The sequence below is a fragment of the Chinchilla lanigera genome, unplaced genomic scaffold (genome assembly GCF_000276665.1).
Source record: "Chinchilla lanigera isolate Chin_1 unplaced genomic scaffold, ChiLan1.0 scaffold00025, whole genome shotgun sequence".
NCBI lineage: Eukaryota > Metazoa > Chordata > Mammalia > Rodentia > Chinchillidae > Chinchilla > Chinchilla lanigera.
Window position 1 is genome coordinate 4066655 of NW_004955426.1, and position 27882 is coordinate 4094536.

Here is a 27882-nt window from a genome sequence, read left to right on the forward strand (position 1 = left end):
GACAGAGGTTGATGCAATGTGCCCTGCTAAATAACTGGGCAAAAAAGAGAGAAAAAAAAGAGTATCACAGGCTATGGTGGACCTGGGCCTCTCTGGGTATCACTGCATCTAAACTCACTTGGCATCATATACAGCAGCTTTTATTTAAGAACGTAAAAATCATTCCTACCTCACTGTTAGCATTATGTCACCAGGCCCCTCTCAGAGGCTTCTTCTGGCTTAAATGCACTTTTTTGGAAAGCAGGTTTAATAGTGTGGTATCACCTTTGGCTCCAGTGCAGTTTCTCTAACTCTCATTTTGCTTCTAGAGTAGTGGGGATAAAAAAGTTAAGCACTTCTTCTAAGGTGTGTCCAGCCAGAAATTTTCTGAAGTGTTTAGTATTTTGGCTGGGCAGGAGATACTTAACACTATAGAATACGGTCAACATTCCTTCCTGTTTTACCCACAAAGGGAATCTCCCGGGCTTCTTTGTCACATTTCAAAATAACTAAATGTACGTTTTTAAAACTAGACTTTAAGGATAAAAAATAGTAAGAGAAATCAAGAAAAATGAGGTGTAAAGTGAGCACCTCTGACAATGTAGTCTGTTTTAGTTTTTGAAAGGCTAAAGTTTTCTTATACCTTCCAAATCCACAATATAAAACATGACATTTCTTTATAAGGTAAGATGCATAAAGAGTCTCTCCCTAGTCTTTCTAAAACTATGGAGCAAAAATGTTTATTTTATTTACTTTCAAGCGAAGATGAAAGTACACTAGACAGGTAAAATATGACAAGCCATATTATCACCTAGTTTTTAATCCTCTCAAATACATATGGACCTTGAGAATGGACCCATATGACTGGTTACATGTTTTCTCGGCTGATGCAAACATTGAAGAATTCAAAGAGAAAAACAGTGATCAGGGAAAAACAGGAAGTCCCAAGTTTGAAAAACACCCAACCCACCTTCTATGCAGACCACAAAAAGATTAGACAAACTAAGTATTTGTTGACATTGGCTGTAAGTATTGAGAAGGGAGAGAACCTTAAAATATACCTGGAATGAGACCAAATCACTTCTTCACTGGCTCTTTTTTCTCTCTTTTCATAAAATTACATTTTAAAGAAACTGCATTTACATTTACATTTGAAAAAACAGAGCTGAGCTGCATGAAGAGCCAGCTATTTGCAAGGACCCTCCTGTGTGCATAGGGGTCTGTGCTGGGCATTTTCTTGTAAGTTTTCACATTTCATTTGATCCTCTTGAAACCCCAAAGGTGTAAGAGTTTTTAGCTCTTGTGAAAGTCAGGAAGAAGGGGGCTTGTAGGAGTCTGGCCTCTAAATCCAGCCAAATGAGATGGAAAGCCCATGCACCACTGGGGTTACAACTGTTTCTCTACATTTTAGCAGTGTACCTTTGGCACATGAAAATCTCTCTGAGATTCAATATCCTCCGTAAAACAGGAATGTTCCCTGAAAGCTCTCCTGCAGGACAGATTTTAGGGTTCACGAACATTATGCATCAATGCAGGCAAAGCATTAAGCTTCATTACCCCCAAACGAGTGAGATGGGATGGTGCAGACGTGTGAATCCTCAACTGGAAGCCCTGTCACATCAGGGTCCCCAGGCCCCAGGGGACCTCAGGATGGAGTTCTGGCTCCGAGCATACTGAATAGCGGCCACGAAGGCCTCAGGAACATCTAAAAATCTTCTGGAATCTGCCTATGGACAGATTCAGATCAAACGCTACTTTTTGGTCATCTAGGTCAGAGTCGCAAAGCCCCTTCATGTGATCTGGAGGGAACAGGAAGGGCCCTAACTCCAGGGTGGATGAGCTCAGTCTTCCAGAAGTGACCGTGCTGACCCCCAATGCCTGAGATTTAATTTCTGTGGTCCATGGGGAGGCTAGAGGTGCACAAAGAGGAACTGCAATAGCTACTTTGTGATTTCCTTAAAAAAAAAAAACAAAATTATATACTTAATGAATTTATTCTAAAAGCATCCTCTCTACCAAATCCCTCTGCTGGTTTGCCAGGGCCCTCTAGCTTTAATAAGCCCTAATTTTTCTTTTTCTATTAAAAATAATTCACTTAAAAATGAGTAAACACCGGTTTTGAATAAATGCAGCAACTTAGTCAGGAGCTAAGCAAAATCTAACTTTTCATTATTCAATATTCATCTTCATTAATCTGATAGCTTAGGAGGAAATGTACACTGTGTGTGCTCCGGAGTACTGGCTTTACATTTTCAAAAGCAGCTTCCACTGAAAACTCATGAAGTTGAGTGTCTCCTCCTACCCTGTCACTCTTCCCTTCCTCCACCAAGATTCTGCCTCGCAGGTGCCACAGTGCAACCGGCCCATGCGGCAATCACTTGTCAAGAATTTGTTCCCAATCTGTTAGGTGCCCGGTGCTACCTAAAGCAAGGACTACGGAGCACATGAAAGGGGTTTAAAAGATGAGCCCTACCTCATGAAGGCTACAACCATAATCAGAAGCATGCAATGGAAAAAGTGATGACAGCCAGCTGCATGTGCTGGGGAAGACAGGGAAGAGTCCCTGGGTCTGCACAGTAAGGTGGGCTCTGCGTCGGGTTGCAGGAGGGACTGAGCTCAGCTGCTCTGAGCTTACACAAGGGTGCTGGGCAGTGCAGTGAAATGAAGTCTACAGTCTACATGAGAGGGCTGGTACCAGCCAGGGGAGTTCAGACCCAATGTAACTGATGACAGAGACTGCAGGTTTGAGCGTACACACAGCACGTAAAGACTGATCTGGTAGGGACGTGCACGGCAGGATGAGATTGGCAAGACTGGAATCAGAAGGTAACTCCTGGCACTGGAGTTCCTGCAAGACCCATGATGGTGGTTGAAAAGGAGGGTGAGAGTCAATACAGATAGGGTGTGATCAAAAAACATGATGAATGTCTCATTTAAAATAATTATTATGGTAAAAGACACATTGCCATTAACTTCCCACTACCACCACCAAGAAAATATTCCCTTCATTTTGAACACACTTATCCCATCATTCTTGCCACCTTCTGAAGCAGTTCTGGACATCCCCTTTTGTGAGTGTCTTCAGTTACACTGTCACGGCTGCCCTGATGCTCTGAATTGATTCAAAATGTTTACTTTTCCTGGCGATTTTGACCTTGGAGAAGAGCCAGAAGTCGCACGGTGCCAGGCCCAGGGAATAAGGTAGAAGAGGCGCACCATAATGTTTTTATGAGCCTGCCTTTCCATTGGTTGTTTCCCAGCAACAGCAGTCACTGTATTTTCAGTATACCTTGTAAAGACTCTTATGACACAGAACTTGCAGAACTGCTTCAGAAAGTGGCAAGAATGATGGGATATGTGTTCAAAAAGAGGGGGAGTGCTTTGAAGGGAATTAATAGTGGTGTGTCTTTTACTGTAATAATTTTTTTTTTTTTTGAACCAGGAATGGAATTCAGGACCTTGCACTTGCCAGGCAGGCACTGTGCCACTGAGCTATATCCCCAGCTGTAATAAAATTAAAAAAAAAAAAATTAAATATTCACTGTATATACTGATCAGCCCGTGCATATGTTTCATGTCTGCCTCCTGTGTTATCTCCCCAAGGACAGGACTGTCTGTCCTCTGTCTTTATGGAGGCTGTCAGTGAACACTGATTAAAGAAGGATCTCTGGGCTACTGGCTAAGGTGGCAACAGGAGTATCACTACCTGAGACTAGGTGCAACAAAGCTGAAAACACCACCTGGGCTGACTACCTAGTCCTGAAGTTGTACAAGATGAAAATACAGCAATACGTAGTTACAATAAAGCCTACAGTGAAAGAGAGGTGGATATTCTGCCCCAAGTTTAAAGAGGGAAGGAAGGATGCTTTGGTAAGCAGGCTGGCTAAGGACTCTGGGCTTGAAAGATGTCTACAGGGATGCTGTGAGATGCGAAAGATCCAACAAGGACACTGCAGTCAACCCACATCAATTCCACGTGTGTGCAGTGATAACTCTCAGGATCTTGTTCACCTGGGCCATGTGCGTGGCCGATGACCATGGCCTCTGGTGGCTTTGCACCAGAGCAATTCCCCGGGATTGGGCCCATGCAGAACTGCCAGCAGGGTAAGTACCGTAGGGATTAGAGGCCAGTGAGACCACAGGACATCTGGTGGGACAGTTTCCCAGCGGTACAGTGGGTAAGAGGAAAGAGATCGGTATCTAGCAGATGCCCAGGGAATGAACAGGCAAAACAAACAGGCCAAAGGCCAAGTAGCCCGAAGTGGGAGATTTACAGGCACAGTTGCTATAAGTCTCAATGTGGTCCTCACCTTGGCTGCTTCCTCTCATCCTGGAGAAACTCTGTCCCAAGTGAGTCTGTCCAGGAAGTATGCACGTGACCTCTAGCGACCCAGCCAGCTGTGTGGCCGTGGGAGGCGGCAAGTGAGGCCCTGGCAGAGGCAGCCTCCTGGCCATTGGTTATCTAATGGGCAGCAAGTCCTCTCCCTCTACATTTGCTATCACTGCATTTCTGTGCTGCTGACTGCTGAACAATGAATGGAGTGCCCGCCCACTGGGGGAAAAATGTTTTTCTGGAAGTAGAAGAGGTCATGCTAAGCTGTGATCCATTCTGGTCTGGAAAGCAAATGTGTTTGCTAAGCCAACACTTTATCTGATGGCAGCCTTGTGCTGGGATAAACGGGAAATATCGCTAGGATCTGTTTACACTGGGGAGAACCAACTCTCTAGGTTGTGAAGGAGACCACGCAACCAGCTGCAGGGCTCTGTTCTCGTGAGCAGCCAATAAGCACTGCGCCAACTCTGAAGTCCTCGGTTCCAGCAGGAAAGCTCCGCTGGGGAGTGTGCTGGGAACACCAGCCCATCCTGGGGTAGCAGAACACACTTTCAGAGGATGTTTATTTTAAGCACAGGGGAGACCTGGAAAAAGCTGAGTTACTCCAGAGGGAGCTGGATGTGACAGTGTCCCGTGTGCTCACTACGGACAATGAATTCATGTTGCAGTGGGGACACACACAATGGCGGAAAGCGGTCCTGGCCGGGAACAGGAACGGAAGACAGCTGGTACAGCATGTGGAGGGTGTTCAAGAGCTCAAGCGATGCTCCGCTCAATGCCCTTTCTCTCCTTTCCCTTTCTTCTTTCCCACTCTCACTACTTAACAGCTCCCCTATCACGAAACTCCTTTTGCTTACTGTTAGGTCACAGTCTAAAGATAAACGTTCCCAGGTTTATTAGCTGCTCTGATTTGGAAATGTGCTATACGTAAAAGCTGGCCCCTGTAGGCAGATCACTTCTTAAGGACCAGTTAATTATCTTTCCCATGGAGGTGACAAGCATAATAAGTCAACGAGAGGGCTTGCTACAAGTCATTAAAAAGGAAGGTTTGAAAGTAACCAGTTTTCTTTTCTTGAAATTACGTTACACTTGCATTTAGCATTACACTGTCCTCGTGCTGTAGGCAGTTAAGTGAGAAATATTATAGGCAGTCAGATAGGGCTAGGCCCCCGAAGGAGCCAGTGCAGAAGACAGGTGCTGGGCGCACCTCCAGCCGAGAGCCAGACCTCAAGACAAAAGATGAAACAAATGCACCCATATACTTGCCAGAGGATAAATACCAGGGGTTGGTATTCTAAATAGGTCTCTATCACCTTGAAAAAGCCAGGAAGAGTCATTAACCCAACTCCTACAGGAAAGCCTCTGTTCTGTATTCAGGCCTGCTTGCTATGCGCTTTGCTCCCCTATTTGATCCCAACTGAATAAATTAACCTGAGCAATTATACTTGTAATCTTATTGGTTGACCATACTTTTGTCCCACCTCATGCCCACCTTGAGACTTCCCGACGTTTCCCACCTTGGATCTGCCTCGCAACGTGGATTTGCTCTATAAAAGTTCCTAAAAAGGTAGGGTCTTTGGCAACCCATTTGAGGACCTTTCTGTCTCTCTTGAACAGAAGCTTGCTTTCCCCCATAAATATATTCTGCTCGTAACCTCCGTTGTTCCTAAAATTCATTCTTTGATTTTAGAGAACACGGACTCGTCCCAGGTATCTTTCAGACTGGGAGTTTCTTTCCCCTGTATCAGTAGGACTTCAAGAAAATGTCTATTGCGCTGGCTTCAACACAAAGTGAGGCAAGAGAAACAACGCCTTTTGTGCTTTGGAAGGCAGGCTCTTCTGTTTCCTCTGCCGGCTTGTGTATTCTCTAACGCAATGGAACAAGAAGGTGGTGCCCAGACGCAGTGTGAGCCTCATACTGCTTGTCTGAGTGAGACAAAAACACCTGGGCCCAGGCTCCGCCCCCAGCGCCCACTCAGCAAACAGCTGTGATTCTCAGCAGCGAATCCTCCACGTTCCTGCACAGAAACGGTTTCCATTGTCTCCCTGCATGCAAATGGCAATGCAAAGCTTGGTCACTGACTTACGGCCATTAAAACCAAATATGAAAATGAGGTTAGTAATAAAAAGGTGAAAAAATGCTTCTCTTCAATCATGGCAGTAAAATTCAGTCATGAATAATGATTGCCCTGCTCACTATTTGAATAGGCAGCACTTTCTACATTTGCACACACAAAAAAAATGTAGATGCAACTTTTATCCTGACCTGGAGAAATCCCTGTAAAAATACATTATGTTTCTTCACCTCATTTTAAGGGAAAGTAATGCTCAAATTCCACAAAATTGATCAATGACAAACCTGTAACAGAAAGTGCTGGATTTTTAAAGCAAATCCTCACGCTTTTCAGATGAACACTATTACAGGACCATTGCGCAAGGAGATTAAACCCTGCAATGTATCACAGCCACTATCCTGAGATGAGCCCAGGCTCTGTGGGGCAGGCGCCTTACTCCTTTTGCAGCCTGATGCCTTATACGTGTCCTGTTGCATAGTTATAATTTTATAACTGAAATTATTTTTGAACACACTTTCCTTCTTGTCAGAGAAGATCTCAGCTGAGGAAGAAAAGTATGACTTTTTCCATGCTTTTTATAAAAAAATTCTATCTGTGCTGTCAGTACAATTTGCTATACACATTTTTGAAGATTTAACAGAATCACTGGGCTAAGAGGTCTCTACCAGATTGTGTCATCCATCTCCTTTAGCTTTACGTCCTTGAATTCTCTTTCTGGACACAAATTCCACTGCCTTCCAATGCCTCCCTAACGTCTGACATGTTAAATGCCTGTATTTACCCTGAAACACCTTAGATGTGGACACTGGCGTGCCAATGCTGAGTTTCTGAGAGTATGTCTGAAGGAACACTATTTCTTCCAGATGTGAACAGGTGCCATGTACAAAAAAGCTTTCAAGAGTGAAACCACCTCAGGAAACAGTTTAACTTTTTTTCCTTTCACTACAAAACTTTTTCAGAATTTCATGTACCAGCCAAAATAGGCTGCAAATTTCCAGAGGGACAAGGGTGTTACAGAGTTGCCCACAGGTTTTGCCTTCAGGGTGCGGCTGTGAGATCCACAGCACACAGTCATCATGGGGCACCTTGGAAAATGCTGCCCTGACCTGTGCCATGCCGTGAAGGGAAGCTCAGTGGACAAAGGGGATCCAACAGGAGCCTGAGGAGACAGAATGTTGGTGCCAGGCCTCCAAAGCTCGGTCTCAACTATTATAGCTCTTCTCACCTCTAGATCCCACGAGGCATTACTGTGTCACAAAGACAATTCAGAACACCACAGCCAACATTTGCTTTCTTATAAGCAAGACAGAAGGAAGCCATCCTGCATACATGCAGTGAAGATGCATGTGTGCACACACGTGTATACAGACCAGGCTGCAAAACTCCTTCCTCTCCATCACTATCAGGAGAGCTCCTCTACCACTACAGCTTCCAGTTCTATTTTCAGGTCAATAACACCCAGGCCTGGGCTCTGTCTTACCCGGGCTCACCCCCTGGCTTTACATGGGCAGAGCCAGACACCTCACTCGCCTGGCTGGCAGGTGCTCTAGTCTCAATTCATCAGTTAGTCACTGATGGTCCTAAGGCTGCTCCTTTGGGCTCCATTTCTTAATGGCCATCCTCCCCCAAACTGGGTGTTAATGTCCAGTGAACAGCCTCCTTTTCCCTCTTCCCCATTCCTCCATTTGTAACTGGTCACTTAGTCCAGGTGACCCAACACGTAGAAACCCTGCCCATCCATTTCTCTCCATGTGCATGGTCGAGCGCACATTGGTGTTCCAGGATTCTGCTGAAGCCTGCCACTACTTCCTCTCTTGGCCTTGTCCGCTCCTTTGCAGTCCACTATGGCGGACGGACCTTCTGAGATGCAGTGCTCAGCCTGCCGCCCCTGCCATGGCTCCCTGTCATCCCGAGGTCAAAGCCCAGCCTGCCCAGCTTGGTCTTCAGGGTGCTCCAAGGTCTGGCCCCTCCCCCTCCTGGAGCCCTAGACCTGGGATGCAAGACATCTCCTGCAGTCCTGCAGGCTCTTGCCTCGCACTTGGGTCTCTGCACTCTCCCTCCTCCCGCCTGTGCCTTGTATTCCTCTCTTCACCCTAGTGTCACCTCTTGTGACCCCTAAGCCAGCTCAGCCACTTCCCGCCCTGTTTCCAGTCTTCCAGTGCATGTACGATGCTCATCATGACACCACTCCCGGATTAATGAATCACGACACACGGGAGGTGCTCAGTAAATATCAGCGGAATGGGAGCATGGCCCCTACCCACCTGCAAGCAGCTGGATAGCTCTGAAGGCAACTACGGAATGATGTTGGGTGAGTATCCTAATTAGGGTGGATCAGTGTTTTCTTGCTGGGAACTGCAACCTGTGTTTCAGTCATGAAACATCTTTTAGTGGTTCCAGTGTCAGTGTGTGTACTCTGGGTTGCAGTGTAAGATCTATTACTGTGCCAGACAGTGAGAAAGTGTAAGGCCCTCGTCCAGGGCTGCCTCCTGCAGCCTGGACTTTAAGCTCCCTAACATCTTCTGTCTTGACGCCTTTTGTCTTCTCTCTTGCCTTAAATTATGTACTCGATACTTCTTCTATCCTCCCCTGATCTTAGAGAAATTAGAAGTTTCGATTTATGATCATGGTGGTGTTCAGATCTACACCTTCCATCAGGTGCTCTTTCCTGAGCTTGAAAGCCATGGTCTCTCTCTCCATGCCCCTCTAATTCAACTCTCGCTACAACTAGCAACAGCAGTAGCAGCATTGCTATGCACCCTTCGTTACAGGCAAGGCGCCTGAGAAGTCCTATCACTCAGTCCTACCCTAATCTTATGAAGTGGCTCTATTATTTCCTCCAACTCATAGAGTCAGACACATCGAGGTCCAGACACTACCTAGATCACTCCAGAGCACACAGCTAGAGACCAGAGACAGAGAGCCTCACTCCTGGTCTGCAGCAGATCTCCCCTCCTTGCATACTTCCCCTCCACCTAAGTCTCAAACCACATCCCTAGTTTCCTCCAGGTGACTGAAGGTCCAGGCTTGCAGAAGCACCACTCATTTTCTGTTGAATGGCAGAATGAATAGATTTTTTTAAAAGCTTATGACTGAGTAGCAAGCATGAAGCAGCGAAAGAGAAATCTCCAGTGAGAGTAAGTTCCTACTCTATGCTCTGATTCTTCAGTAAAAGTACCGTAATTGTCAGGGGGGCACTGAAAATCGTGGCTGGAGTCCCACCAGGTTTAAAGATTGCAGTAACATTTTGGGAAATTCCCGCTGACTTTCCTAAACAGGATAAGCTCTGAGTAGGTGTATGGATATCAGGGGAAATAAGGGAATAAAGCCTCATCTCGGCACGCACTGATGGTTCAACCAGGGTGATGCTGGGTGAGAATCAGCAGGCCTGGTGTCTGGTTCTTTCTCCAGCACAAATGGCTTTGGGATACTGGGGAAGTCGCTGGGTCACCTTGTGTGGTTTTGATGACCACTGGAGGCCTCTAATGATGGAATTGTACACATCCTTGCATGCTGGTTGATGCAGCTGAAGGTGACCAAGATTTGACACTCTAGCCTTTCTTGCTCCTGGTATTTATTCAGAATTTGCCTGACCTTAATGACCCTGCTGTTGTCTATGGACACTATGCATACATTTCTCTCTGTATTAGTAGTTTCCAGGATTAGTTGATACAATGTCGTCAAAGCTGGGTATATAACATCTTTGTGGATGTTCTAACCAATTGCAAACATACTCATCTTCCTCTGCCCAGCAAGTTAGAATGGCTGGGCAGCAAGCATGGTTAGCTATTCACCCAGGTAAAACCGGACTCCCTGACTAACCAGAGTGATTCAACTGGCGTCATGAGCTGAGTCTTCCAGATCCAAGGAGCTGTGCCTCTCAGAATTCTCATTAGCATTTAGCTAGGTGTTTACAGAAGATACATGTCACATTCAGAAGTAATTTCTGACGTTCACAATCTAGATGGGGGCACAGGCACAGGTTAGATGAACAAAACTTCTGTAATATAAAGTAGATGCACAGTTAATATAAGTACTGAAGTAGATGCAAACATATGTGCATTTTGGGCGTAACTTTGTAACCATGATTTTCAATTCTTCCACACTGCTGTCACTTTAATGTATTTGTTTTAATAATGCTTAAGGTGCAAGCTGCCTAATTCAATGGGTATTGAATAAGTTGAAACATTAATCAGATTAAGAGAATTATGCTCCATGTAGTATAACTTCCTCCTCATAGCTGCCCCTCCACCAAAAAGCTCTTTTAAAAAAACCTCTCCAAACACTGTATCATAAAGCCTCCAAAGCTGGGAGTGGTGGCATGTGCCCATAAATAATCCCAGCTACTTAAAAAAATGGGTGCAATGAAAATCTATCAACATACTGACTCAGGGTTAAAATAAGACACTTTAATGTTTTAAGTGGAATGTTCACCCAATTCTAATACTGACCATTTAACAAGTCTCTGGAAGTCCAACAGAGTGCTCCCCTATGGCAGTCTCTGGTTGATGTTTGTTATGTTCTCATTTGCGCTACAAACCCTTTTGTAAGAAGGTCCAGGAGGCCTGGCTGTGGCTGCAGCCAGAAGGGACACTTTCTACTGCTGGGAGGGCAGGGATGGCTCTGTGGAGCAAGGAACAGTGCAGAGTGAGTTCCTCTGTGCATTGTTCTTGGAAACCCTTCTCATGGGAATGGACCATGGCGGCTCCTTGCGTAGATGCGATCTGTCCTAGGGTATCATCAGTTTAACTGTCCTCTTGCGACCTCTTGTAAATGAGAAAAGGAAATGCTAGGAAATGACAGTGAATCACGGAACTGATCCCTGGTCAGGCAGCAAAAGAGGAGGAAGCCAGTTGAGGAACACAGAATGCCATAGCTTTACACTGGCAGGCTCCACTTCAAAAGCCTGTGTTATTTTAGGTTTAAAATGGATTCTCCCCATCCTGAAGCATATTGCTCGTCCTGAATATGGCAAATATAGTTGTACTGGCAACAACAAAACCTCTTGATTTTATTTTTTATACCATGTGAGAAAATGTTTCTTGTCCCTTCTTTCCTGTCCAGGGATAAAATCAATTACAACCAAGAGTCACAGCCACTCTGTCACAGCTATGGGTTCCTGTGTGCTTTGCCATGATGCTCCCTGCTCTGCTAAGGAGTCAACCCCGTACGTTTGTGAGGGCTTTGGAGTTACGACATTCCTTAAGCGTTGTTCTTAGGTACCGATCTTTCACCTGAGCCAGGCTAACCAATTAAAATATATTCCATTTTTATAGGGACATCTTTGCATGCCTGGTCTGATTACAAATCTCTGAATGGCATTGTATCTCCTTAGAGAGAGTCTACATGCCAGCGAAGCGGCACATTTGGGGGAGTGTTTAAATGTTTTAATCAGATGTGTCTACATCTTTACGGGAAGCTCTGGTTTTCTTCTCCCCCCAGATGTTTACTTCTCCTTAATACAAACTGCTCAGGGGATGGGAAGATGCCTTTCTGTAAGTATGAAATGCAGATGTAAATAGGACTGCAAATGTTCGATTCTCGTCTTTCTGAGTTTCCAGTCCCTTCAGGTTAAGTCCAGAGGCCGCTTTAATAGGAAGAAGACCTCTAAAGAAAACTCTGGGTGCTCAGGAAGTGGGGTGATGACTCAACAGGAGGGATCCGTCCTCTGAGTCAGTCTGGTCTCAATATGACCCCAAAGTGGGCACTGGGATCCTGAGGCCAAAACAAAATTAAGATCTGAAACAAGGATTTAGTTCACAAAGGAGCCTGCACAGGAAGTCAATTTTTGGATGCCAGCTGAATTCAAGCCACAGACACACTTTGTTTTTGTTCTCCGGTTGCTTCGGAGCCTGTTGCCTGGACTTCTCAGGTACTATGTACCACTAGCAGCTTCTGAGTCCTTCTAAGCGAAGAAAGAACCAAGATGCCATTCTGAATTTCATGGGAGAGGAGAATAACAACAGTATTATGAAAACATGAGGATTACTAACTTTGTCAAACAAAATACAGTAACGACAAGCATGTTTGTACATGGTGACGTTAAGTTCAGAATTAACCTTCATTGATTTTGAATTTCAAGTATTCCAAATGCAATGACTAATCACATTAACCATGAATTTCATGCTTGGCTATTTATCCCAGCAAGTTCAGGTTGGAGGAATTTTTTTTCCAGCCCTAAAAAACCAAGGTGACAGTTGCATGTTTCACTTCTACTTTCTGCCCCCTCAGAAGCCACTGCTTATCTCTGGCTCCCTAACTTATTATTCTAGGATGGACTTTTTGTTTCTAAATTTAAAAGCCTGCAAGAGCAAAAGAGACGTAAAATGAGATCGAAACTTGCAAATCATTGCCAAGGTCATGCTTTTTCTCTTCTTTACCTAGACTACTGGATAGCACAGTGCATTCATAAAATTCCAGATTCAATGCTACTATTTCCATGGAGACAAAATACCATTTTACAGAGATTTATGACTTCATTAGGGCACTGCGGGGTGAAAAAGGTAGGTGGGAAATAAATGGACTATAAAAAGTAAAGGATAAATCATGTTTGTGCAAGCAGAGATCATGATCCTGCCGGTGCAGCCCACACAGCCTCTAAATAAGTTAACCTCATTGCTCTGAGCAGAGTACTGCATTCCGAACACTTTTAGCGGCTGCAAAAAACAAGCAGTCACTTGGGTTTCCAGAGTCTCAACTCTGCCAGTGAAACAAGCTCAGCCACTTCGGATCTGTCTCTGCACAACAGAAGAGACAAAAAAGACAGGGCTGACCAAGGAGAACAGTCCAGACCTCAGGTAGCATCAAGACGCCTCTCTCAGTGCATTGGCTGGTCAGAAACATCACACTTTCCATAGGATGCCTCGTTGGTGGGAGGCAGGATTGCTGGTTTCAGCTCATAAAAATCTCAGTATTCTGTAGATCCTTTTGAATAAACAGCCTTGTGGGTGTGTACTGTTGGAACTAACAGTTTAAGAGCATTCTGATTATGTTACACATTGTCCCCACATACAAGCAAACAATTAACCTTGTGTGATAAAACAACAAAGGGATACTGAAGCTTAGATTTCCAATGCACTGAAATTATAGTCTACTACAATTTTAACACTTTTCTAATTCAGATGAGACCTCATTCCTGGTAGCCCTAGGGTCGAATGCAAAGAGGAACTTTCCTATTTTCTCCCCAGTTCCTGTGTTCTACTAAACAAATGTCTGAGGGCTACTAATCCTTGTCCAAGCTAAACAACCAAATCAGCCGCAGCAGCCCGGCCCTGAGGCTGGGACACGGCCTTCGCTTTCTTTGCAGAGTCCTTGCTCAATAGAATCCATCTCAATTCAATTTCCTCTTCTATTCTTAATCCTTTGAGGCCTAAAGAGCCCCGGACAAATAAAAGGCACTACAAAAAAAAGGGGGGCACTCCTCTGCTCATCAGAAGTACTTTTTAAAAGTTTGAATATAGAAAATAATATATCTTCTAGTTGACTTTATGGTAGAGGCCATTCTTTCCTATTTATTTCCCTCCATAAAGCTCTTGCTGAAATAGCTTTAGTTATTTGACTCTGAAGGGAGTTGTGCCTATTATGAGCATTTGCCTTAAAAAAACAAAGAGAGGATGTCACAGTTTGAAAATTACTAAGGTAAAACAGATTTTTTTTTTAAGGGTTAATGTTTTCCTAACTTACAGTGAAAACTTCAGACTTGCATTTTTTTTTGCCAAAATATAAGCCCATTGAGTGCCAAATTTGGAGCAAATGTTTAATGAGAGGCATACTTTGAAAACCTGCTTTCTTCCGCTGCCTGCTTCACGGGTGCCCCCTCAGTCTGATGATGCTTCCTGCTCTGTACTCAGACTGCCCAGGGCACTGCAAAACCCCCAACCCCTGACTCCTGGAACAAGCAGTTCTAGGGCTGGTGGATCCCAAACATGCTTTTCTTGAACAAACTTTATCAGGCTCCTCTCACCACTGCCTGTGCCTTCGCTGGCACTGGGGACTGAACCCCAGACCTTCGTAACTAAGCTCATCCACAACCCCGTTTCATGAATTTTAAAACTTTGAGACAGGGTCTTTTTAAATTGCTGAGTTGCCCAGGCTGGGCTTGGGCTTCAGATCCTTCTGCGTCAGCCTCCCAGAGTGCTGGAATTACAGGGGTGCACCACCATGCCCAGGCTGAGACCTCTCTCTCACATCTTCCTGGGCTCAGTCTTCAGCCTTTCTAGTTCAGCTGTAGTGAGAATCTTGCTGAGTCAGCTTGGGGAGAATCCCTTGCCTCTCAAAGTGATGTTTGATCACTTAGATATTTAATCAAGTCCCTCATCCCCTACCCTAACCCTCAGCCTGTCTTCATCAAGAATCCTGTTAGGACGGTTCAGCAGGAACCCTCCTACTTTGGTGTATTTGTCTGCAAATTCCCCCTCTGGCTCCTTCCTCAGCACACGGACTCTAAATCCCCACTTCTTGTATCAGGGGCTGGGGGATCTCTCTCCTATCACGATAACCTGGACACCTCTAGCGATAGTGCTGGGTGCTCTTCCTTCTTCGCTGCTTCAGTATCAGAAGAACTTTCTTCAACATGAGGAAGACTAAGATGAATAAATCACAGCTTTTGCCCTTGAGTAACTGGCAGTCTTTCTGGAGCAGACATGCAATAAACCAGTGTGAACACAAGGCCACCTGCAGTAACGGGACATGCAGGTGCTACGGTCCAGCTTTATTGAGTGTAATCATTTAGGTCCTATCTATTTAGGGTTGAATAGACCCTTACGAGTGCAGTCCATTTCTCAGTGCACGCAGAAGCTTTAGGACAATACAGGCTGGTGTGAAAAATAGATCCATAGACAAAGAGTAGATCTACAGATAAAATAGGTCACTAGAAAAGGAGTTCATCCATAAATAATTCTGCCAAAAACTTTGTGCACTGTAAGCTGTCACCTGAATTTCCTACGGAAATGTTAAGTTCAGGTGGCTATTAAAGAGTTATTTCTGGCCATGATGTAAATTCAAAAGAGTCACAGGAAGAAAGAAGGAGGAAAACGAATTAAAATGTGTAATAGCCAGGCTTGGTGCCATGTGCCTGTCTGGAGACCCAGGTAGAGGGAAGGCTGAGGCAGAAGGATTGCTTGAGTCCAAGCTCAAGGCAACATAGCTAGACCCCCATCTCAAAAAAAAAAAATTATGATAGTATCCTCAGCTACGTAGCACTGAGAGGAAAACCCCAATGTCACGGGAAGAAGATAAGTGTCCATGTGCACCAGCATGATCACCAATGCCTGGGTCTTCCCCAGGGCAACTCTCAGAACCCAGTGTCACAGGGACAGGGCCTAATCTGTCACAGTGTCTTAGGTCCCCATCTGCTTCACACTGCCCAGCACCATCTTGTCAAAACACAGGCAAGCTTATGCCGTGTCCACTTCCAAAACCCAGGGAGGACTCCTCCACCACCAACGCAACTCCTGCTGGGTGACCTGTGCCGGGGTGACCTGTGACGCGTCTCTTCTCCCACTCTCAGCTGCCACCTTCGACTCCCGCGGCCCGAGCCTCACACCTGCGCTGCTCCCTCCCTGGCTCGGATGGTCCCTTGGGCTGACTCCTCCCTCCTGTTTTCCGCTCTGCCCCTGCCCCACTCAGTCTTCAAGGTGAAGTTTCCACACCGAGGTCTGTGAAACAGAATTCCCATTCCCCATACCAGAGCCAGTCATGCCTTTCCCAATGTCTTACAGACACTTGGACATTCACTACATTGCTACAGAGCTTTAGAAAGCTCATTACATTTGTCCCTTCCACTAGATCAGAGACTAGGATGCGTGTGTGTGTGTGTGTGTGTGTGTGTGCGCTTGTGTGTGTGTTCATGCGTGCACTCAATGGACCATCAGGTACCTAAAAATGTAAGCAAATGGATCCCAAAGTGGATGGATTAAGCCAGATCCTATTTTTTCAGCTCCATGTAGACTGTTTATGATGCCTTATAGCCCTCCTTAACTCTAATTCAAGGGCCCGCTTGTACCCATCCATCGAAGAATCTATCTGAACAGCACAATTCCCAACCTCCACCCCTCCTGAAGCTACGGATTCACTCACAGTCACGCAATCCCGTTTCTACTTCTTCATTTCTCTAAAGGGAAGTTTACTTTCACAGGGAGTAGGGAGACCTCCTTGTCTCAGGATGCAGCATTTACTAAACAAAGCCTAAGCTCACTCTGTCTGCATTTACCAACAGGACTGGAGTATTTAACAGAGTTTTAGTGTGTCCAGCCTGGAGCCCTAACCCTGGAAACATGCCCTTGTATTCCAGTATCTCATTTCTGTCCTTCTGAACATGGCAGGTGGCCCTCTGGAACCTGTAGTGCTACAGGGACAAACTGCACAATATTCCAGCTTTCTGGTTTCTTTAGAAAAGGAAAGGAGTATACCATCTATATTTATATCTGTATGTATCTATGCTTCTATCTCTGTATATATGTTTTAAGACAGGGTCTCACTATGTAGTTCAGCTTGGTCTTGAACTCACTGTTTAGCCCAGGCTGGCCTCCAATTCTCAGTGATCTGCCTGTCTCAGCCTCCTAAGTATTGGGATTATATGCCCAGCAAATAAAGGATGTTTTTAAATTTAAACAATAAATTTTGTTTTATTTTCAATATATTCTACCTAATGACAACCACTGGGATGATGCGGGACTCTGGGCTGGAACCTTCCAGAGAACTGTGTCTTCTCTCCTGGGTTGAGCCTCACTTGAACACTGAAATACTGATGCCGGGGCTGGGGGTTTAGCTCAGTGGGACAGTGCTTGCCTGGCAAGGGCAAGGTCATAAGTTCGATTCCTGGTACCAGAAGAAAAACAAACAAACAGAAAAAGAAATACTGATGTCCACTGTGCTGTCACAAGAGAGATTTTTCCCCATAAATTCACCGTGCATATGCAGACGTGCCCAGCCACAGTTCACTGCGTGTGTGCATGTGCAGGTGTGTACGTACACCTGTGTGTCCAGAAAACACACAGCCAGTGCTTGCAGGTGCTCACACTGACAGCCATTCTCTTTTTTTATTTTAAAGAGAAAAAAAAAATACATTAACAAACTAGAAACAACATGCATTGAATTCTGACAGCCATTCCTGTCGTTTGCAGTGCGAGCTGCTTCAACTCACCTTCTCCCCATGGATCACTATGCAAGCATGAAGCTCTGGAGTCTGCGATGATTTTCAGGGCGCCCCTGGTTACCACCTTTCCCTAGCAATGTGCCAGTCCTTGATGCCTGTGCCTGAGTCAGTTACAGAGAAGAAAACACTCTGCAGCCCCTGTCACAGAGTATTCTCTACCACATAGTAACCACAGCCAAGCCTCTTCCACACAAGCAGACAAGGGAAAGCCACTTGTATACACAGACACGGAGGCCACAAAGCAGACGTACAATGACCACGAGTGCCGAGAGCACAGAGGTGCTGGCAAATGCAGGAGCCAAAGACAGTCATCCCGGTAACAAAACCTGCAGGCGCTCAGCCCCTTGCAGAAAGTGGCACGGTGTTTCAAGTCACTTCTGCGTTACTGATGATCCCTAAAACATCTAAGTGCTATGTAAACAGTCGGTACAGCGTACAGTTTGGGAAACCTGTGGATATGCAGGGCAGACTGCACTACTAAACTCAAATCAAACAGGATTTTGAATCTTGCCTGGCTAAGACTGGTCACTCTTTGGGTGAAGCCAAGAGCTCTGGCCGATGGACCAGTCACGCACCTGCAGCGGACAGGTTTACGGCGGAGAAGGCCAACTCGGAGCCCCGGGCCCTACAGTCTCCACATCAGCATTCACGAGTCTGCCCAATCTGGTTTCTGGCTGAAGGATCTTGGGATTGAGTTTGAAAAGTTCTGAAGATAAACTGGAAGAAGTTCTTGACCTACACAACACCCCTTGTTGTTGTTCTAACCTGAAAAGCACAGTATGCAGCATTTCTTTGTTTTCCAAGCTGAAAAACATTTTATTTTGTTGACTTAGGGTGGATGGAGGAAGGGGGCTTTGTCTCAGGGGGGCATTTCTACTTGTGGGTTAGCCACACCTGAGTGTGTTACCTTTGGCAAGTAACCACTGGCCCTGGGCCTCAGTTTCCTGAGATACAAGACGGAAGAATTGGCTTGGACTTGATGAGATGGGAGTGGAGCTACTTTCGGTTTCAGACAGCTGCGCTGGTGACCGTTTTCTCACAAAGCTCTCACCCTCGAGGCTGATGCGGCAGCAGTGACTTGAGGCAGGAGAAGGGAGCAGGGCAAGTGTGTGAGGAAGGCAACGGAGGTAAAAGCCCTGAAGATGACTTGTATCTCTGGTTCTACTCTATCACAGAAGGTCTTCATCCAGGGGTCAATATTTTCAAGACGTCCAAATGTTTCAGCCACCTTTCTCGGGATATTCGGGTCAAGTCCTCCGGCTGTTCCTCAGCAGACTCTAGAACACTGGTCTGGCCCCAAGAAAGGATTCTTCAACTTTTCCCGCCCAAGAGGAGGAGCGGTTGACAGCGCAGGCCTTGCCACAAGCTTCCGTCAACATACAAGGTAATGCAAACAAACTGTCCTATGGAGAAGAGGAAAAATTCCCGGGCACGTGACAAGAGAGGGCCACAGGCTGGAGCTCAAGCTTTTTCCTGATTCTGTGGCTCTCTGATGCATGTATGTCATAAATGTCTGTGGGAAACGGTTCTTAAATGAAGATATAAAATCTGCTTTGACCATTCTGTGGCATGGTGTTTTCCAAATTCAAATGTTTCACTGGATAAAATGCTTCAATTCCTCTAGACAGGAGCTCCTCTTTTTCTGCTGTTTTTGCCAAACGGGCAGATGGAAAGGATGTGTTGCGCAAGAGCCTAGGATCCGACACTGCAGGGCAGAAATGACGACTCTAAGACTGCTGATGCAGTGCGGCTTTGCAGCACGGCTTTCGTCCCATGCTGGGAGGGTCGGAGGTGACAGAGGCTATCTGACCAGCCACAGTGCTCCTTCACCGAGCTGCGTTTCTAAGGTGACACAAAGATGATAGAAACTGAAGCAGGACTGAAAAGGAGTGGAATGGAAGGATTGAAAGAAGAACAGCAGAAAAGGAATGAAAGAATAAACCAAGATCAGGAAAGGATAAACCAAGACCAGAAAAGAATTTAAGAAGATACAGTACAGGTATTCCTGAGCTATTGCAAGACTATAAATTCACCTTCTCCCAGTTATGCATCCTGGGACCCTCAGAGGTGGTCTGGCCAGCATTCTCCTTCCTCCTCATCCTTCCGCTGTATTTACCCTACACAGAACCAGTCAAGAAGACAGACCTGGATTTACAACCTGCGACACCTGCCATCGCTTTCTATGTCGAGGTTCCCAAGTATGAAGAACCAAAAGGTTGCCTTCCCCTCCAGGTACTCCGTCTGCAGAACCATTTTCCAGTGACTGCAAGGTCTCAGACACTGGCTACATGACCGATAACATCAGCACTCAGCAGAGACAAGATTCACCTGGGCAGAGCTTTCACCATAAAAGACGAGTCTGTTACAAGAGATTTAGGATGTAAAAGTTGATACAAAAGAATGGCATTTAAAGAAAACAACAGGGTGGGTGCGGTGGCCCACACTTCCAATCCCAGCACTCTGGAGGCTGAGGCAGGAGGATCACTGTGAGTTCAAGACCAGCCTGGGCTACAAAGTGAGCTCAAGGCCAGCCTGAACTGCATAGCAAGATCTTGTCTCAAAAAGACCCAAAAAATAAAGAAAGAAAGAGAACAACAGCGAAAAGCATTTTGTTACCTATCTCATGAATCTGCTCTAATACATACTTGTAATTCATTTGACGTTCTGATGAAATCATTCCTTTTTTCTCTTTCCATGGAAGTCCAGAGTTTGACCACCTCCACATTTAAATCTTTATTATTCTCCAGCAGAGCCAGCAGGCGGAAAGTTGGTACCCATCCCCTCGTTTTTCCCTCCTGGCACTGCTCCATTTTTAAAAAACTGAGGCAGAAGCAGAGAAAAAAGAATCACATTCATGCAAATGCATGGGGCAAGGTGGCTTCCATATGACCCTAGTCTCCAACTGCTGCCTTCCTACTGGAAATGCAGCAATTCTGCCTTTGAGTCTTTCAGAAAGAAATACAAAGCCTCACTGAAGCTACCATTCTGATCCGCGACATTCTGAAATAGGCTCAGAATGGACCCTTCATGGATGATACGTTAGGCAAAGGCCTTAACCTACAACTTAAATTTCAGTTCCGCTTTCAGTAAGACCTGATTTCTTTAAATTATGAAATACTCTATTCTAAAAGTAACTGCACAGGAATTTATTGAGGGTTAAACATAAAAAGTGTGCCAGTGTGAGTTAATTCCTCACCTGACAGGGGCAGACAGCATCCAGTGGCCAGAAAGAGGAGAGGCAGTCTTGGAAAGCAGCTCTCTGGGACTTTCCATAACCATCTTCAGAAAAAGGAAATACTGCACCGATGTGTTATCCTGCTCTTCCCACCACTTTCTTCTGCCTAACCTCTAAGATAACTGAGCATCGAGGAAAGACGCTGGGGCAGGGGCCTGGGGGGCACACAAGTCTACGCATTGATGTCTGTCTGGGACTACATTGCTATCATGTGGTCAGGAAAATCTCCAGCAAGGGCCTGGAATTTCCCATGAAATAAGCTCTCCCACCATGTACACCAGAGGCCTCCGTGGCAGTCAAATTGTTGCTTCAATGAGCTTACAGTGTAATTCTAAATCACCTTCACTTCGGGAGGTTTATTTCTGCCATAGAGAGCTGCTTGCCTTGAAAACTCCCACTGATTTCCTACAAGTGGATTAAAATGCATTAAGCCTAATCTCTAACAACCTTTGCAACTCAGTATACAGTATCAGTGGGTAATACGTGCCCACATATTTCGGGCCAAACACCACGGTGTGAGTTAAGAACATCTTATTCCCATAGAAATGTGCCATTTTTCCACGGACCATACTAAATCACAATATGAATATCCCACCAGATTGAGACTAGGGACACTCAGCACTTTATAAATAAGTAATTAATAATGTTTTAGACCAGATTTTCTACTTTCATTGTAAGTATAATAAAATGCCTATAAAATATGGTATTGATAAACAATAATTTTCTAAGTATGATCTTCAATTCTAACTACAGAATTTATTTTTATATTAATTAATTAATTATATTTATTTATTTTTGGAGACAGGGTCTCGTTATGTAGTCCAGGCTGGCCTTGAACTATGTAGCCCAGGCTGGCCTCAAACTCATGGTGATCCTCCTGCCTCATACCTCTGAGTGCTGGGACTATAGGCGTGTAGTACCATGCCTGGCTTAACTGCAGACTTTATATCAGCCAGTTGGGGTAGTGTTTTTATTCTCTTGAATAGGATGAAATGAGAACTTACTATGAGTCTTTCTACAATAAAATTGTCCCTGTTGATTCTTGGCCTTTAGGCTAAGTAAGATCAAGTGTAGTATCTGTTCTATAATAAAACTGTCCTGAAGTTTCAACAGATGAACTTTCTGTGCAACCTATGGATCATTTTGTTAGCAAAAGATAAAGTTCTTTTGACACCTGTTAAAATGATAAGGGAGAGTTTATTAGGGACTATTGCAATAAAGGCCCACACTATCAACTTAACCCTGAATAAAACAGAAAGTGGAGATTTACAGTCAACCCAAAAAGTGAAGGATCAGAGGATGGAAAACCACTGGGAGGGGAAATCAGTGGTAAGGAGTTCTTGCTGAAGGCAATCCAAAGGTCTCCCACAAGAGGTGGGGAATTTGATCAGATAGCTAGAGTGGTAATCTACCAAAGGTAAAAGGATTGGCATGAACCTGAGTCTTAGCAGGATTCCTTCTGAAGGCCAAGGTGGAGAAGGCAAGAGCCTTGAAGTTTGGTCAAGGGGAGAATCATGATAGATGACTACCACAAAGTGAGTGTAAGCCACTGAGCTTAGAAAACAAGGCCTTATGAGAGCCTGACATCATGTGCATGATAGATGTGTGGTTTTGTAGATATGTTTCGAGTTAACTCCAAGCACACACCTCTAATCCCTGCAGGGTAATAATCTAGCAAAACCTCCATCTCCAATCAACAGGAATAAACTCAAAAGTCATATCTTCTTCAAAGCCAGCACCATCTGGTAGACAACAATCTTTTTTATAGGGCAGGAAGACAGCAGCTTGTGACCGCCTCACTTGGAATTATACTCACAGCTCTTTTACTCTGAATGTAAAGTGGCAGAAAATAGCCTGTATTCCAGGAAAGTGCTAGGGAGGAAAATCTGAACAGGTAAAGACTCTGTGACTAGTTCTGGTATGAGTTAGCACTAACTGTTTTGGGTAATTATGACATATACTTGTGAGGGCTTTGAAACATTCAAAGTGGCATTAATGTGCCATTGTTCCACTGACCATTACTAAAATAAAACACAAACCTTCCACACGTTTCAGCAAAACTTCCGCATTTTCAGAGGGAAAGGTCTGATACATTAAAAACATGCATTAGCCAAAAAGTAATCTGACAGTTAAAGAAAGCTGTATGACTGTAACTAGAGTCTTTAATTTCTAACTGTATCCCATCTATGTGGCCATGGCAAGAGTGGACCCAGATAAATGAGTGGAAAAAGGAATCCTTTACATTAAGGGTCTCTGATGTGGACTTTTAATTTCCTTGAGGAAATGCAACATGAAATCTGCAGCTCCTTTTTTTTTCTTTTCCCATGGAAATAAAGTCAACTCTCCGTCTGTGCAATAAACACCAGAAATATATTTTCTAGAATTGCCTGTTAACATTTTCCTTTTCAAGAACTGGCATTTACTTGTCTGCAAATGAATAGGCACGTCCAACACTCTTTTTCTTCCTGTCTAAAGCTGCAGCCAAACCATTAAGACTTTCCCTTTATGAGGCCACCAGGCCTGTGCTGTCCGATGCAGCAGTCACTGACCATGTGCGGCTGCTCGGTATCTGGAAAGCGGTGAGTCTCAACTGAGATGTGCTGGACATATAAATATGCCCTGGGCTTCAAAGACTTGGTTATAAAAGGAAGAATGAATGTATCAATACTCTTATTCTGATTTCACGTTGAAACGGTAGTATTTTGAATACACTGGGTTAAATAAAATATCCTGCTAAAATTAATTTCACCTGTTTATTTTAATTTCATATGTGGCTCACATTCCATTTCTGCTGGGCAGTGCTGCATGAGACACTTCCGTGGGGGAGGCGGTTTTTCCCAGCCATCTGAACAGAACGAATACTTCACACTTCAGAAATAGCACACCAGCAGAATCACAGAATGACCCTACAAAGGGCCCATCTGCTCAGCTGTGGATTCAACTCTGTTACATAATCTTTTCCACCATATATAAAAGATAGTGGCCTTTATTTTTCACGATATACAGCCTGTATCCAGAAGCAATACGTACTTCAACAGTAAAAACTGCCAACAAATAACTGAAATTTCATGACCGTAAGTCTCAACTCTAAGAAATACAGGAAAACCACATTTGCCCTTTGCTTGCACTTATGTACCTGCCACTAAATACAAGGGATACTATCATTAATTTGAGGTTATCTTGGTGATGTTAATTACACTACTATGTAATTTTGCAACGCTAAATAAAACCTAACACCCAGCTACACTTCTGACATTGACTATATTTGCTTCAAAGGGCAAAGTATGAACTTTGAGAGATCACTGCAATAGTTGCCTGAATAGTCTGACAGCTGAATCTGTATTATTTTATACTACCGTGCAAGAAAATGACTTTTGTTCACTTATCTTATTGGTTCTAGGTACTTTGAACTGAAATTCACTTAAATGTCAGCATATTTACTACCAAGCACAACAATAATAACTAATTTTTAAATAGGAGGTAACCTCTTCATAAAATGAACAATTTGTTGTGGAAATGAATAATTCATATTATATGGCAAGAAGCATGGAGGCAGAGTGGGTGATCCGCCTACAAATAATTCTGTAACTGAGAGACAGACAGAAAAAAGTGGATGTTCTCAAGTAAACTGGAGATCAAAATTCACAAATGGCTTTTAAGTTCACAGCCTCTGACACAGAAGCAGTCCTTTCCACATTTAAATATTCCTTTCTTCCTGTGCTGCTGCCACCCGGATAAACAGGCAGCAGAGACCCCACGAACGAGTAGGTGGTGTGCAAGTGTATCTTACACCACCCGAGTTTGCAGAACTCCCAGTCAGCCGGACTGCAGGACAAAGCCATCTCCTTTACACTGCATCTCCACAAACCCAGAGGCGGAAAACACCTATTTCCATCAGGATCATCCTTCCTTGAAAGAGGAAAAAAGTATCTTCTGATGAAATATGAATAGTAAAAAACTAAATGTGTGAGAGTGGATTTTTCTTAGCACTGTTACTGGGAAAAAGGAATACACTCCAGCGGATCTTGCCTTGAAGTGATTCGCTGCACCAACTTGTTCTTGTTTGCAAAATAAAACCGAAACTGGACTAGAAGCCCAAATGGCCATAATAGCTGGGTGATTTTCCCCAAGAGTAGCGATATTAAAAGGTAGTGTTTTCTTTAATGTTAATATTAAGCTGTATGTCCACAGGTATGATATCTAAAATACAAAAGCTCATTGTGCCAGTGAATCAAACAAGATCCTTAATATCAGGTCATGGAATAAGAACACCCATGTTATAATAAAGAAAAGCCATCATTTCTAAACAATGTAAGTTAATGAACACAATGACAAGCCCTGGAGTTGTGAGAATATTTAACAGCTGATATATATGAGTGGCTATTATAAAGGGGTCCCTGGCTTCTAAGAATGAGGTCCCAAGTTCAAAGTCTCTACTACAGGTAGCAGTCTGAGGGAGGGACCTGGATGGCAACCTGAACCCAGAGGACAGGGAAGCAGGGCTGCCTCTACGTCTGAGGAAGCAGCCAAGAGAAAGAGACAGGAGAAGGAGAGGAAAGGAGCTGTTGCAGGGCAGCAGGAACCTGATAAAGAATCAGGAGCCTCTGTGGAGGAGGTAGCAAAACAGTTGGAAATATAAGCACTGGAAGAGAAAGAAAGAGATGATGATGATGATGGAGATGCTGATGGAGATGCTGATAGAGATGCTGATGGTGATGGTGATGGAGATAGAGAAAAAGAAGAAAAAGAGAGGACCAAAAGTTGGAACAGACCCTCCTGGGGTTCTGAGATGTGGCCCATATCCTAAGGGTGCTCCCCAAAGGACAGGAATGTAGGTCCCCACCCACACAAGACCTGCAAACAGCTGCTTGGAGAACTACACATAAAGAAAAGAATGCATTGGATCAGGCTAGCGAAGACATTTGAAATGACTCTTGTGGAGCTGAGAAAGCACAGTGACGTTAGAAAATATGTTGAGCTCGATCAAGCCTGGGACGACAATGATGATGATGACAGGAATCTGTAGGAAGCTGGAAGACTGATCTCGCAAGCTTACAGAAGAGAATGGTTTAAACGCAGGCCTGGCCTTTCTCACTGGGTGTTCCCTCAAGAGTTGTGATGCCCTCTATACTCCTGAACAGGTGACCCAACAATGTCACAGTGCAATGACATCTGTAAGACTGACTTTAGAACAGATATGAGGGGTAGGCTTATTGACTGTGTTTTTACTGTCATAGTTAACCCCAAATATGATGTTATTAAAGGCTGGAGAAGATGCCACTAGTACTGGAATAAAGTGTTGGCAGTGATGTTCCACTGTGTGACTCTGGTGATGCCATCCAGGGAGTTGTGGAACCCTATGAAGTAGAAATGACATGGCAATCAGATGAAGCCAATTCGTAATCTGAATGGACACTCAATTGGGCCACACAGAATACATGTGGGGAAGACCATGCAAATTGTGAAGGGCAGGGGGCCATGAGAATGGGGGGAGGAGAAGTGTGTGTCATTGAAACCTTGGATGGTACAGGAAAAGGTGCTGTTCATGATGACAGGGAATGTTCGCATTACATAAAAAATTTTGATGTTGGACGTGTGCCAATAAGGCTTCCAAGAACAAAACACTTCTTAAATATCACCAATGAAAACGTTGGCACCCTCGCCTTCTGTCGCAGATGGCTAGATTGCCTGGGGAAAAGTAAATACTACATGGAGCTGAAGAATCTGTGTGACTTAGACACTGTAGATCAGCATCCACCACTGTGACATTAAAGGATCATACACAGTGCGCTGTGAACATACCACACTGCTGCATCAGACTTGTAAAGCTGTCAGCAGAGGGCTGACTATCAAGCTCAGTCCAAAGCCACCTCAGCATCTTTATATTCTAAGCTTTGTTGCAATACATTATACTGCAATGAACTTGCAACACGCTGTTTTAACAGTAGACCTGTGTAATGTTTCTATCCATTTTTAAAAGAATTTGATTTTGATCAAGGGAAACCAGCTAATGTAATCAATCAAGGAAAAAGCTTTCAGGACTTTCAAATGTTAACTCTTTCCTCACTGCCTAGGAAGTGCTATAAAGCTCAAATGAGTTAGGAATGACCTTTATGTTTTGTTTGCAACACCTAAGTCATGTTTTAGAAGTATTTATATTGCCATATTCTTACTTGAATGCTGGGAATGACTGACTACATCTACTTTTGCACCTTTGCCCTCCAGTATTGCTTTTTAACCTTCTTGGAATCCACTTGCTAAAAAAAAAAAGACATTTTCAGACCTGGAAAACAAAAAACAAAATAAATAAACCAAAGTTTCTACTACATTATCACTGCTGGAGTCCAAGAGGTTGGCCCTAGACACTTGTGTTTTCTGCCTGGGCCTTGACTTGAGCTTGGCTTGTCAGAGATGACGCTCCAGTCCCACACCTAGAAAGGTGAGCAACATCCTCTGCTCAACTCTGAAAATGACGCTGAAGAAAAATGCAATAAAGAATATCAGTGCACAAGGGAAAAAAATTTGAGACCGAGAAGTGATCAGGACATGGGATTATCAGCTGTTTGTAATGCACAGATATGAGGTCTGCCTACCTTCTCACGTTTTTATAATACCACAGACAAAGCAGCATGGAAAGCAAAAAACACACAAGGCCGCAGAGCAAATATTGAGGAACAGGTGTTTTCCACACTTGCCTGCCATCACTGAGATGCTCAAAAGGCAGATGAGGTCACAAGCAACTGGGCAATCCTCCAACTGTCTTGTGACTTGGACAGAAATGTTGGAGTAGATACGCTGCTTCACAGAAATTCTCATGACTCAGCTGTTCTGTGCCCTATCAGAGCTCTTTGTACTGTTACACATCTGGGGCTGCTTCCATCTGACATCTGCTTATCTCTCCACTCCTCAGTGCTTTTACAAACAGTTCTTAGTTCCACACAGGGACCTCAATCTATGGAAGTGATAAAGTCAGTAATGAGCTGACTCATCTTAACTGATCACGCCGAATCCTTTCAGAAAACAAGTGGCTACTTCAAAGATCAGTCTCAACACTGACCATCTACAGAACAGTGCTATATCTTTTTCTCTATTATGCTGTATTCTA

At 44.3% G+C, this 27882-nt stretch overlaps 1 protein-coding gene and 1 pseudogene across 1 annotated transcript in view; one reads left to right on the plus strand and one right to left on the minus strand.

Annotated features, from left to right (window-relative positions):
- The window catches only part of Ankh (ANKH inorganic pyrophosphate transport regulator), a gene marked incomplete at its 5' end in the record, with an annotated part of 138084 nt that overhangs the window by 73984 nt on the left and 36218 nt on the right, over positions 1-27882 (minus strand).
- LOC102030216 lies at positions 17795-26754 on the plus strand (annotated as a pseudogene).